Source organism: Mesoplodon mirus (genome assembly GCF_964341445.2).
Source record: "Mesoplodon mirus genome assembly, contig: HAP1_SCAFFOLD_1216, whole genome shotgun sequence".
NCBI classification, from domain to species: Eukaryota; Metazoa; Chordata; class Mammalia; order Artiodactyla; family Ziphiidae; genus Mesoplodon; species Mesoplodon mirus.
Window position 1 is genome coordinate 104,000 of NW_028294861.1, and position 11,401 is coordinate 115,400.

Here is an 11,401-nt window from a genome sequence, read left to right on the forward strand (position 1 = left end):
AAAAGTAAAAGCTCCAGGACATAAAGACATGAACCTCTATGTCCATTACCACATTTATTGAAATCATAAAACTGTTTGGAACTTAATAAATGTTTATCAATGGGTTTTGACTGAATGAAATTATGGCTCACTCATAGTACACATTACTGGGCATCTACTAAAGGTAATATGGTAGTGATATATGCTAGATATCATTAATATAATAGAAACACAATGTACTAAAAGTGTTTTGCAACTAAAAATCACTATACATTGTATGGCTTTAAAAAGGAATGAAATGCTGCTACATGCTATAACATGGATAAACTTTGAAAACATTATGTTAAGTGAAAGAAGCCAGACACAAAAGGACAACTATTATATGATTCCACTTATATGAGGTAGTTAGAATAGGCAAATTATAAACCCAGAAAATAGAATAGAGTTAACCAGAGGCTAAGGGGAGGGGAGAAATAAGGGGTTATTGTTTAGTGAGTACAGTTTCTGTTTGGGATAACAAGAAAGGTCTTAAAATGGATAATGGTAATGGTTGCTCAACATTGTGAATGTACTTAATACCAATAAATGATACACTTAAAAATGGTTAAAATGGTAAATTTTACATTATGGGACATTTTACCAAAATAAAAAATAAAATTATACTATAAAATAAAGTACAAATTTACCTCATACTAGGCATACTATGAAGTTTGCATAAAATTGCACTTATTTTAGGAGCTTATATGGTTATTATCATATTTGGGGACATGTAAAGAAAGCAACAGCTTAAGTAGTCCTCTTGAGTTCTTTCTCTCCATCTTTCCAACCTGGTGTTTTCTAGATTAATGGTTTTGTCATGCCTCTCTTTGAATACTAGCATCAGTAGGAATGCTAGCTAGTACTGGTTTCCTTAAGTATCAGCTAAAAAGTTTAATGTATTTTTATGCTGGTAATTGTTTTAGAACCTGGGAGGGATGTCATTGTTTTCTTAACTTGCCAAAAGCAAATATAGTACTGTAGACAGCATTACTAGAAAGAAATAGTAACTTTGAAGTAGACATATGTCCATCCTAAGCAAACTGAATATATTTCAAAGCAGACCACACCACTCAACTGCTGGCAATGTTCTTCCACATACTTGGCAGTATACTACTCGAAGTCTGAGAACTGTTTCTTTTTTGTAAAAATGATTTTGATTGGGAAACTCTGAATAAATCCTTTGGAATGTGTAACGTTTAGAGCTCCTTCTGGGATTCCTTTTCCATGAATCAAGGTTCTTTGATTCACTATCCTCCTTGGCACTTGCTTCCTAGTCATCTCAGCAGCCTTTGTGCCAGTGCTAATGAAGAGCTCCCAGTTTAGGTCCTAAAGCAGGGAGAACAATAAAAGGAGAACCTCATTTCAAGTACCAGAAATGTCTGGGCTATAAAGGACACACATATTGTCAAAGTAAGCCCAGAGTGGGGTGACATCACCAAGGTCATTCCTGGCTCCACGTCCCCCACAGGAGGAACACCTAACAATTATTTGGAAACAGGACACTATTTGAGAGAATCCTAGAACATGGAGGTGAGGCTGAAGCACCCCCGTGCACCACAGAGACCAAGACAGACTGCATTAGAAGGGTGAGAAAAGGAGCTACACGTTGACCACACTGCCCCTCCCCCAAGCCAGTGGGGCACCATGGGTGAGGTCTCCCCTGAACCTCTGGTTCCTCCAGTAGGAGAAGAGAACTGGGGGACAGCAAGCACCACCACTAGCATTGGGGTTGCTTTGTGGGAGCCACTGCTCTAACCTGCTCCACTGGGATTGCAGGGGAATCTGCAGGGTTTGACCACTAAAAGTTGGACTGTGATGAAGGGGGAAGGGGCATGCAACAGCCAGCACATGGATTGCGACCGATGGAATTCATACCTGCAGTGCCCAAGTAGTGATCACAACTGGCACCTTTGCTTATCTACAGAGCCAGGTTGGTGGGACACTACAACCGGGGAACTCAGCAGGGTACAGATCCACCTGATACGCATCTGGCCCTTGAACCTGGTTTGCCCATACCCAGGGAAAGAGCAGAGTCACAGCCCACCCACTGTGGAGAGTGTCTTCTGGCCATCTGACCAAAAGCGCTGGCAATAAATCCTGGAAGCCATTTGGCCCAGTCGTGCTCCAGCCAAGAGGCAGGCAGCCAGAGCTCATCACTGGCTCTGGTACAAAGCAGAGCCAGTATCAGGTGTGGAGGGATCCTGTACCATGCACAGGCAGGGAGATTCATTCATATCCAAGGCTGAGAGGAGCTCCCAGCTCCTCCCAACTGGGGAGCCTGTTTGAGAAATTAAGAGTCGCCTGGAGTGGTCCCTCCTCATCCCACCCAGGCAAAGGAACTGGGACTAGCCCCATCCCATCTGCTGTGGAGAGTGTCTTCCTGGCCCATCTAACTAGAAGGATTGGTGACAACTCCTAGAAATTGTGTGGCCCAGTAGTGCTCAAGCCTAGAGAAGGGTAGACAGAGCTGATAGTCTGCAAAGCAAAGCCAGTGGCCTTGTTCAGCCACAGAACGTGGAGTGTGGATCAGCTTGAGTTAAGACAACAAAGAGTTTTACTGGCTTTAGAGTTGCTTCTCCTGCTGCACCCAGGCAGGAAATCTAATTCATAGCCCTACTCATCGCTGAATACAGCCTTCAGCACGTCCAACTGGGGAACCTAACCAGAGAACATGGGAAGCTGTACAGCCCATTAAACAGCCCTAGATACAGTGGCACTTGAACAGACAGCACAGCCTGTGGCCTCCCCCTTCTGCAGGGCAAAACCAGTGCCCTCACCTGACCAGGGAATTAAGTGCACACTCTGGCCTGATTTGGGTTCCCAAACAATGAACTATACAGGCTCTGGGTCCTGTCCAGAGCCAGGTCCTATACAAGCTCTGATTCTCTGCCAGAAAACTAATTCATAGCCCCATGTACTACTACTACTGAATATAATACCCAGTTAAGTCTGGAGGAAGAGCCCAATTATTCAGATATGCAGATACCAATGTAAGGAATCAAGGATCACAAAAATTAGGCAAATAGGACACCACCAAAGGAAAGTAATAAAACTCCAATAACTGACCTTAAAAAAATGAAGATCTGGGCTTCCCTGGTGGCGCAGTGGTTGAGAGTCCGCCTGCCGATGCAGGGGATGCGGGTTCGTGCCCCGGTCCAGGAGGATCCCACATGCCGCAGAGCAGGCTGGGCCCATGAGCCATGGCTGCTGAGCCTGCACGTCCGGAGCCTGTGCTCCACAACGGGAGAGGCCACAACAGTGAGAGGCCCACACACCACAAAAAAAAAAAAAGAATATCTATGAACTGTCAAAGAATTCAGAATAATCCTCCTAAGGAAGTTTAGTGAACTACAAGAAAACACAGACAGCTAAGTGAAATTAGGAAAACAATGCTTGAACAAGACAAGAAGTTTGACAAGGAAGTAGCAACATCAAAGAAACAGGAACACTAGATTTTAAAAATACAATAACTGAACTGAAGAATTCAATAGAAAGTTTCAAAGGTAGATTCGACCATGCAGAAGAAAGAATCAGGAAACTGGAGGACAGGACTTTAGAAATTACCCAGTGAAAGGAACAAAAAGGAAAAGAATAAAAAGAGTGAAGAAAGCCTATGGAAATTATGGGACACAATAAAGTAAACAATGTTCATGTATGGGAATCCCAGAAGAAGAAAAGAGAGAGAGAAAGGGAAAAAAAGTATATTTAAAGCAATAGTGGATGAAACCTTCCCAAACCTAGGATGAGAAATGGACATCCATATCCATGAAGTCCAAACAAGCCCAAATAGGTTGAACTCAAATAGGGCTACTCTGAGACACATTGCAATTAAATCATCAAAAGTCAAAAACAAAGAAAGAATTTTAAGACCAGCAAGAGAAAAGAGAGAAGTTACATACAAGGGAACCCTGGGATAATTGGATATTCACATGTAAAAGAATGAAATTGGACCAATATCTTATACCACTCACAAACTAACTTGAATTGGATTAAAGACTCAAATGTAAGACCTGAAACTATGCAACTGCCAGAAGAAAACATAGGAATAAAGCTCATTACATGGGTTTGGTAATGACTTTTTGGATATGACACTGAAAACACAAACGACAAAATAAAAAATAAACAAATGGAACTACATCAAACTAAAAAGCTTCTGCACAGCAAACAAAAGCAAAAACAAATCAACAAAGTGATTGAAAAGACAACCTATAGAATGCAAAAAACATATTTGTAAACCATATATCTGATAAGGGTTACTATCCAAAATAAATTAAAAATTCATACAAATCAATAGCAAAAAAGAAAATTACCCAATTAAAAAAATGAGCAAAGGACCCGAATAGACATTCCTCCAAAGAAGACACACGAAAAGCCAACAGGTACATGAAAAGATGCTCAATACCACTAGTCATTAGGGAAATGCACATTAAAACCACATTGAGATATTACCTCACACCTGTTAGAACAGTCATCCTCAAAAGTGTCAAGAGATAACAAATGCTCGTGAGGCTGTGGAGAAAAGGGAAGCCTTGTGCTGTTGGTGGGATTGTAGATTGGTAAAGCCAGTATGGAAAACAGTATGGAGGATCCTCAAAAATTAAGACTAGAACTACATATATCTAGCAACTCCACTTCTGGGAATATATCCAAAGAAAATGAAAACACTAACTCAAAAAGATATCTGCACCCCCATGTTCATAGCAGCATTATTTATAATAGCCAAGACATGGAAACAATCTAAGTGCCCATTGATGGACAAATGGGTAAAGAGGTTGTTTTATATATTTATAGATATATACGTATTATATGTATATACACACACACACACTGAAATATTATTCATCTGTAAGAAAACAAAGAAATGCTACCATTTGAGACAACAGAAATGGACCTTGAAGGCTTTATGCTAAGTTAAATAAGTCAGAGAAAGAAAGGCAAACACTATATGATCTCACTTATATGTGGAACCTAAAGAAAAAGAAAACAATCAGAAAAAGAGATCAGACCTGTGGTTACAGGAGACAGAGGGTCAGGGGAGGGGAAATTGGAGGAAGACGGTCAAAGGTACAAGCTTCCAATTGTAAGATAAATACATACTATGGACATAATGTACAACATGATGACTATAGCTAACACTGATGTGTGATATATAGAAACATCGTTAAGAATAAATTCTAAGCATTCTCTTCACAGGAAAGTATTATTTGATCTCATTTATATAAATTTGTGTGTTTGTGTGAGAGAGAAGGACAGAATACAAAAATGCAAAAAGAAAAGTTGTAAAGTACGAAGCTGCTTAGGTTTATATCTCAACTATAACAGATAACAATGTGTTTAATTTTAATAGGTACAAAAATAAATATTAAGCATAGAACAAGCAAAACGAAAAACTGAGCCCAGCGTAGATGTCCTTAAAGCATTTGCAAAGGAGGGCTTTATTAGGTCCGCGAACACCTGCAATTACAGGCAAAATTCTATGTGTGTGTGTTGTGTATGTACTTGGGGAGTGGACGCATAGCCTTTATTGAATTATTAAAGGGGATGTTAAGACCCAAAAGTTTAAAAAGCACTGGAAAGCCTGACCACAAAACCATTTTAAACTACTCTGATTATGTTTTTATAGTTTTCCTTCACTCGTTAACACTTCAAAGAACAGCATGTGAATGTGGAAAGAATCTCTGCCATTTAGGTAAGATCTCTGAGTCTCAGTGTAAAATTAGCATATAGTAGAAGGATGAAATTATACACCATAGATGAAAGTACCTAGCAGAGCGCTTTAAGACTAGTACTTATTTACGCAAGACATCTTCCCCTGCTTACTTGTTTTCCGTAGAATGAAAGCATACTGAAAGCTGGTACAATGTCTTCTTTAAAGTTTTCTTTTGTAATGCTTACTATGCTTTTTGATACGGATGAGCCAATATCCACTTAAGGGCATGTAAGCTCACAATAACTTTTGTTGAATATAACTGTTTGAATTTACTTTCACTATATTATTATATAGGGATTTTAAACTAAAATGTACCTGCACACACTATTTAGAGCCTAACTTGGATATTAGAGTAGGTGGATATACACCCCTGGAAAATAATAGCTAATTTCTTCACTAAAATCAAATTGCTGAACGTCTACTTTGCATATACATAGCTGGGCACTGTATTATGAGTTTCAGGTGATAAAAAGTTGTTAGTCAAAGACTCTGCTCCCTAGGGTTATTTTACAACAGCAAATCATGTTCAAACTAAAGGATAGACCAAAATAGAAAGTGCCACAGGCATTTAGACAAGGGAGAAACACATCTGAAATGAGAAGGAAGGTGGGTATGGGGAAGGGTTCATGGAAGAGGCAGTGTATGCTGTGAGCAAGGTTTCAACGTGTAGCAGGGTGAGTGAAAGGAACAAATGAAGACATATAGTCGTGATATCATGAGGCACAAACTAGAAATAAACAGCACTTGTTCTAGGCTGGTCATGAGGTAATTTAAGGGGATTAGTGAGAAACTAGATAAAGAGATATCTCTTTATGTATTACTTATTAATAATACTTTTGAACACAAGTATTTAATTTTTAAAAAAAGAACAGTATAGGGATAGGAGACTAGGAGGTACAAACTATTATTATAAAATGAGCTATAAGGATATACTGCATAGCACAGAAAATATAGCCAATATTTTATAACTATAAATGGAGTATAACCTTTAAGAATTGTGAGTCACTATATTTTACACCTGTAACTTATATAATATTACACATCAACTATACTTCAATTAAAAATGCTATTTTAGTGAATAAAACACTAAGCAGTAAAATTTTTAAAAAAGAACTTAGAAGAGAACTTAAAAATAAAGGCATAAAGAGCAGGTTGAAACAGCGCAGAAATCTGGCAATTAAGAGGCCATTGATAACTTTCAAAATAGCACTTTTTCTACCCATTCTCAGTGGAGGCAAAGCCTTATGAATCCTACTATTTCTTTTTCTGTTTTTCAAAATCTCAGGATAAGTCTATTTCAATTGTAGCTAATGGCAGTAATGCAGCACCAGAAAATGCCTTTTGTAAAGAGAGGGCAACTTTGTGAATCCTAAGTGGGTACTCAAGTCTTAAATTACTGATAACACTGACCACCCACCAGACTACATGTTTTTTTTTTTTACGTGATTGGAAAGCAGATTGATTTCAATTCTATCTTGTCATATCTACAAAAAAGTTCCTACAGTTCATTTAGCAACTAATAGAATACATCCTTCTATTTGGTATTACTCCTCCTTAACACGGGGCAATTAATTTTTCCTTTCTCTGGGAAACGTTTTTAACAAAGGAAATAGAGTCATAAATTAGTTTCGGTTAGGAAATCATACAACTATTTCTACCTAGGGCTTTGAATTTAGAAACTTTCCTCAGAAATTGTTTAAATATAACGAAGTCCAAATTCAGAAATACCTTAAATTTAATTATCTTAGTTGCACTAAAATAACAAATTCTATTTTCTATCTTGTTTTCTTTCTTCCCCAGAAGGCTTCTCCAACCCTAATCCATAACTTAATGCATTCATCTCACCTATACAATCACTGGCAGGTATGATGCCGGCTTTGGCGGCTCCAGTCCCCTAATCCTGACCCATTTCTTGCCAAAGAACTCAGTTTCTTCAGAAACCAAGTAACAGACATTTCAATTTCTAACCATCATTAGCATATTTTCATGTACTAATACTCAACATAAAAACACCTTTCAAAATTACAGAAATTTTTACTGTACTTAAGATCAATTGCACTAACCTGTATTTCATAAACCTTGGGCTACTTTCTAAAAAATGAATTATTATTTTAATATGTTTTTCACTTATTATTCAGAATAATTATTCATATAATTAAATATTTTACAATTAGGTAAGAAAGGTGGAAAATAGTTTTGCTATTCTTGTTCTTTGTTCTCTCTTCTAGTTGGTGTGCCTGAGACAAAATTTAGAATATTGAAAATTTAATATTTCAAACCCAAACCACATTTAAAGATAATAATAACAACCAGCCAAAACAATATCGGTCCAGAGGTTTGCATGGTCCGGGGAACAGTTCTCTGAGGGGGCCATTTGGAGTGGGATTTGCCCACCCCCCTCCACTCCTTCTGCCTCATATACTGAAGATAGAGACAAAGAAACCAACTCAACTCTTTCCAAAGTGTATCTATAAATAGAGAATTTGTAATCAGAAAAACAATAATGATATATAATAGAAGTAACATGATTTTTCAGAACCAGTATCTTGTTCTAAAGCAATATTTAAAAAAAGAAGGTAAGAAGGATAGCTATAAACCCTGGACCTCTTTTTCATTGGTCTCCTATTTTAATTTGTTAAAATAAAACCCATGGCCTTTTGAGTCAAACTGTCTCTTTAATTTCAGATTTAAAGATAACAAATCTCTTTTTAAATGGAATATTGGCACACAGACACCACACAGTCTGGCTTATTGCAACTGTTCTCTGTTGGTGAAGTGGCACATTTGTAATCCCCACCATAGCAATCTTCACCATTTCACAGAATATCATTCAATTGTACATCCCTAGGTGAGCAACAAGAATGGGCACTTGAGCTCAGCAGCAAAGCGTTTGTGGGGAAATCCTAGGTCAGAACCCCCAAAAGGGGAGACTAACTTGAGGATGCCCAAATAACCTGAGGTTTACTTTGCCCACCTCCCCTGGCTTTCTGACTGCCTGTGGGAAAAGCCTCTCTGGAATCTCTTTTGAGGTTATTGGGGGAATCCTAGGACAAACACACTGCTTGCTTTTGCAGGAGGACTTGCCCCATACCCTACCCAGCTAGGTGTCTCACAACCTAGCTGGACTAAAAAAGCTTCAAGAAAAACGGGACAGACTGACATTTGCATTTCTACTTCCACCTATTCTTATGCACGTGGAGCAAAATATGTAGGTATAGCCCTCTTTCTCACACCCCAACAGATTCTGCTGTCCTCGAAACCCATCTGGTAGCTGCAGTGACTACAATGAAGGGAGTTATCGGAAACCATGTGGGTACTGGGTTTAAAGGATTTTTCATGCCATGTATTTTGGGGAAGGACACAGATAATAGTCCAAACATGGTATAAGGCAATGTCCTTTCTGGGTCCTTGAAAAATCAGTCACGGAACAGAGGTGGTGGACAGGAGCTGACAAGAGCTGGCTTGTTAATGAGCACAGCATCCCCGGGGTGGGGGGTGGGGGAATCAATGAAATGACTGACAAGAGAAGATGGTAAATGAAGGGAGAAGTGGGGACAAGTGCTGCTCAACCCAAGCTGAACTCCAGGAGGTAAGTTTCTCCTCTAATTTGAGATTCTTTCTAAAGGTTCAGTACTGAAGTGGGTGTTTGACGTTGAAATGTGCAGACCCATTCTAATAACTGGAAAGGGAGAAGACTGAGGAAGGCAAAAGGAGAGGGAAGATTTCCGATTACTTCTCTAGGCTGCTGACAAGAACCTGCTGCTCGCAAACCAGAAATTAACCAAGCGAAGGTTGAAGGTAGCAACGTAAAAGTGAAACTCAAATTATTTTCCATTCTGAATCCTCTTCAATATCGAAGCGAGTGTGGCACAGCAATGGTTGATTATCTTAAGATTACAGAGGCTGACCGCCTTCTTTGTTTGCCCAGTAACACCGCTCCTCCAATCATCTCAAGCACTTGGCTGATTAATATTTCAATTCCAGTTGCTGCTCCTTTTCCCATTGCAGAAGGTGGCAGGGATATTCCCCTTCTTCCCTCTGTATTACAAACCCCATTACTAACCAAGCAGAAAGCACCGCGCAGTGTGGCCGAGGCTAATAATAGCCGGGCTGCTTACCTTCTCCGGAGGGATCGAATCAGCGCATGTCCCCGCGCCGGCTGCCCCGGGGCCGCAGTGCCGCCGCGCCGGGTCTGTGCTTGGTCAGTTCGGCCGGCCCCCACCCCACTTGCCAGCTGCAGCAGCTGCTCCCGCCGCTCCCGCCGCCGAGCTCCGGCCACAGGAAGTCATCCCCCGCGCCGGGCCGGATCGCCACATTCCGCGCCAGCCGCGGGGGGAGAGGGGCCTCTCCCTGCTGCGGGGACCGGCTCCTGGAAACTGCACTCAAAGATCGCTACCCTTCCCGGTTGTAGGGTTATTTTCTAGGAATGCTTTTACAGAAGAAGCGTCGCCGGCTGGTGGACCGAGAGAGAAGAGCCAGAGTGACTTTCTCTGCAGAGCGCCTTACCTCTGAGCGCTCCCCTGTCACTCCCGCGGCATGGACAGCTCCATTCCGCTGTGTGGGTTTTCCACCCTCTTCATCTTCCTTATCTGTATTGTTCATTTCGCTGAATTTGAGAGTGGGATTAGCTTTGAAGATATCATTCAGACACTCCGAAAATATTTTAAATTGGCGACTAGTTTTTCTAAGCCCCTGTAGCAAGCTCCACTTTCCCTCAACACACACACACACACACACACACACACACACACACACACAGAGTTACTCGCACGTACACACCCAGCCAAACCACTCACAATTAGGAAAGCTGGGACCTCTCGCCCTCTTGCCTACGTAATGGAACAGGAAACTCCCAAAGGAGTGGGGAAGTAGGACCGGCTAGCGAAAGCACTCGAGGAAAGAGAGAGGGGTCGCCCCAAGATTTTGTTGCTGTTCAGTAGTGTCCTTAGTGGACAGATGTTCCCCCTCTAACCCCCTGGCCCCGCCCCAAGTGGAATGGCTGGTCTGGTGACCGCTGTAACATTTGGAAACAAAGAAGCTGAAGCCACATTAACAGGTGGCTGCATCTCTTTCTTTCCCGAAGGATTTATCAGAATTGGCTTTAGGAATAATATTAGCATATACGTATATAATAAACCCTTTCCTTCTCTCTTTAAATTGGCACCAGCTATTAACAGGTTTCTCTCTCTCTCTCATTTTCCTCCCTCCCTCCTTCCCTCCCTCCCTCTCCTAAGCTGACCAGATCATCAGTTTCCGGACTTAAGGGGGAAAAAAGGCCAAGGATGTGCTCTCTTTACAGCTGAACCAGGGTTATTTTCCCGGTGTTCAGCCATTCCCAAGTAGAGAGGCTTTTTGACACTAGGGTTCTCTGTGAGTGAACTTCTCACATTCAGCTTGCTTTTGGAATTGCCCATCACTAGGTCCAGGCCAGTTTTATCCTTGGATTTGTCCAGCAACCTAAACAGTGTAATTGCACAAGGCCAAGGCAGTACTTTTAATCTAGGAAGAGTTCCCAACTCTCTGTTTAGCAGTTCCAAAATTAGGAGGTAGTGTAGCAAACAGTTTCAACAAGGCTCAGTAAGAATTCTTGACCCTAGAATGCGGGCTTTTTAAAAGCTGGAACAACCTAATTCATCTCTCTGAGTTTCACTTTCATAAAATTAGACCTCACCA

The 11,401-nt window shown here is 40.8% G+C and overlaps 1 long non-coding RNA gene across 1 annotated transcript; it reads right to left on the minus strand.

Moving 5' to 3' along the window:
• Positions 1-1,043: 1,043 nt before the first annotated feature.
• Positions 1,044-9,971, minus strand: LOC309797912. Its single transcript, XR_014292862.1, has 3 exons — positions 9,847-9,971; positions 3,085-3,246; positions 1,044-1,344 (listed from the first exon to the last, which is right to left on the minus strand). It is a non-coding gene; the product is annotated as an uncharacterized lncRNA (long non-coding RNA).
• Between the last annotated feature and the right edge of the window lie 1,430 nt (positions 9,972-11,401).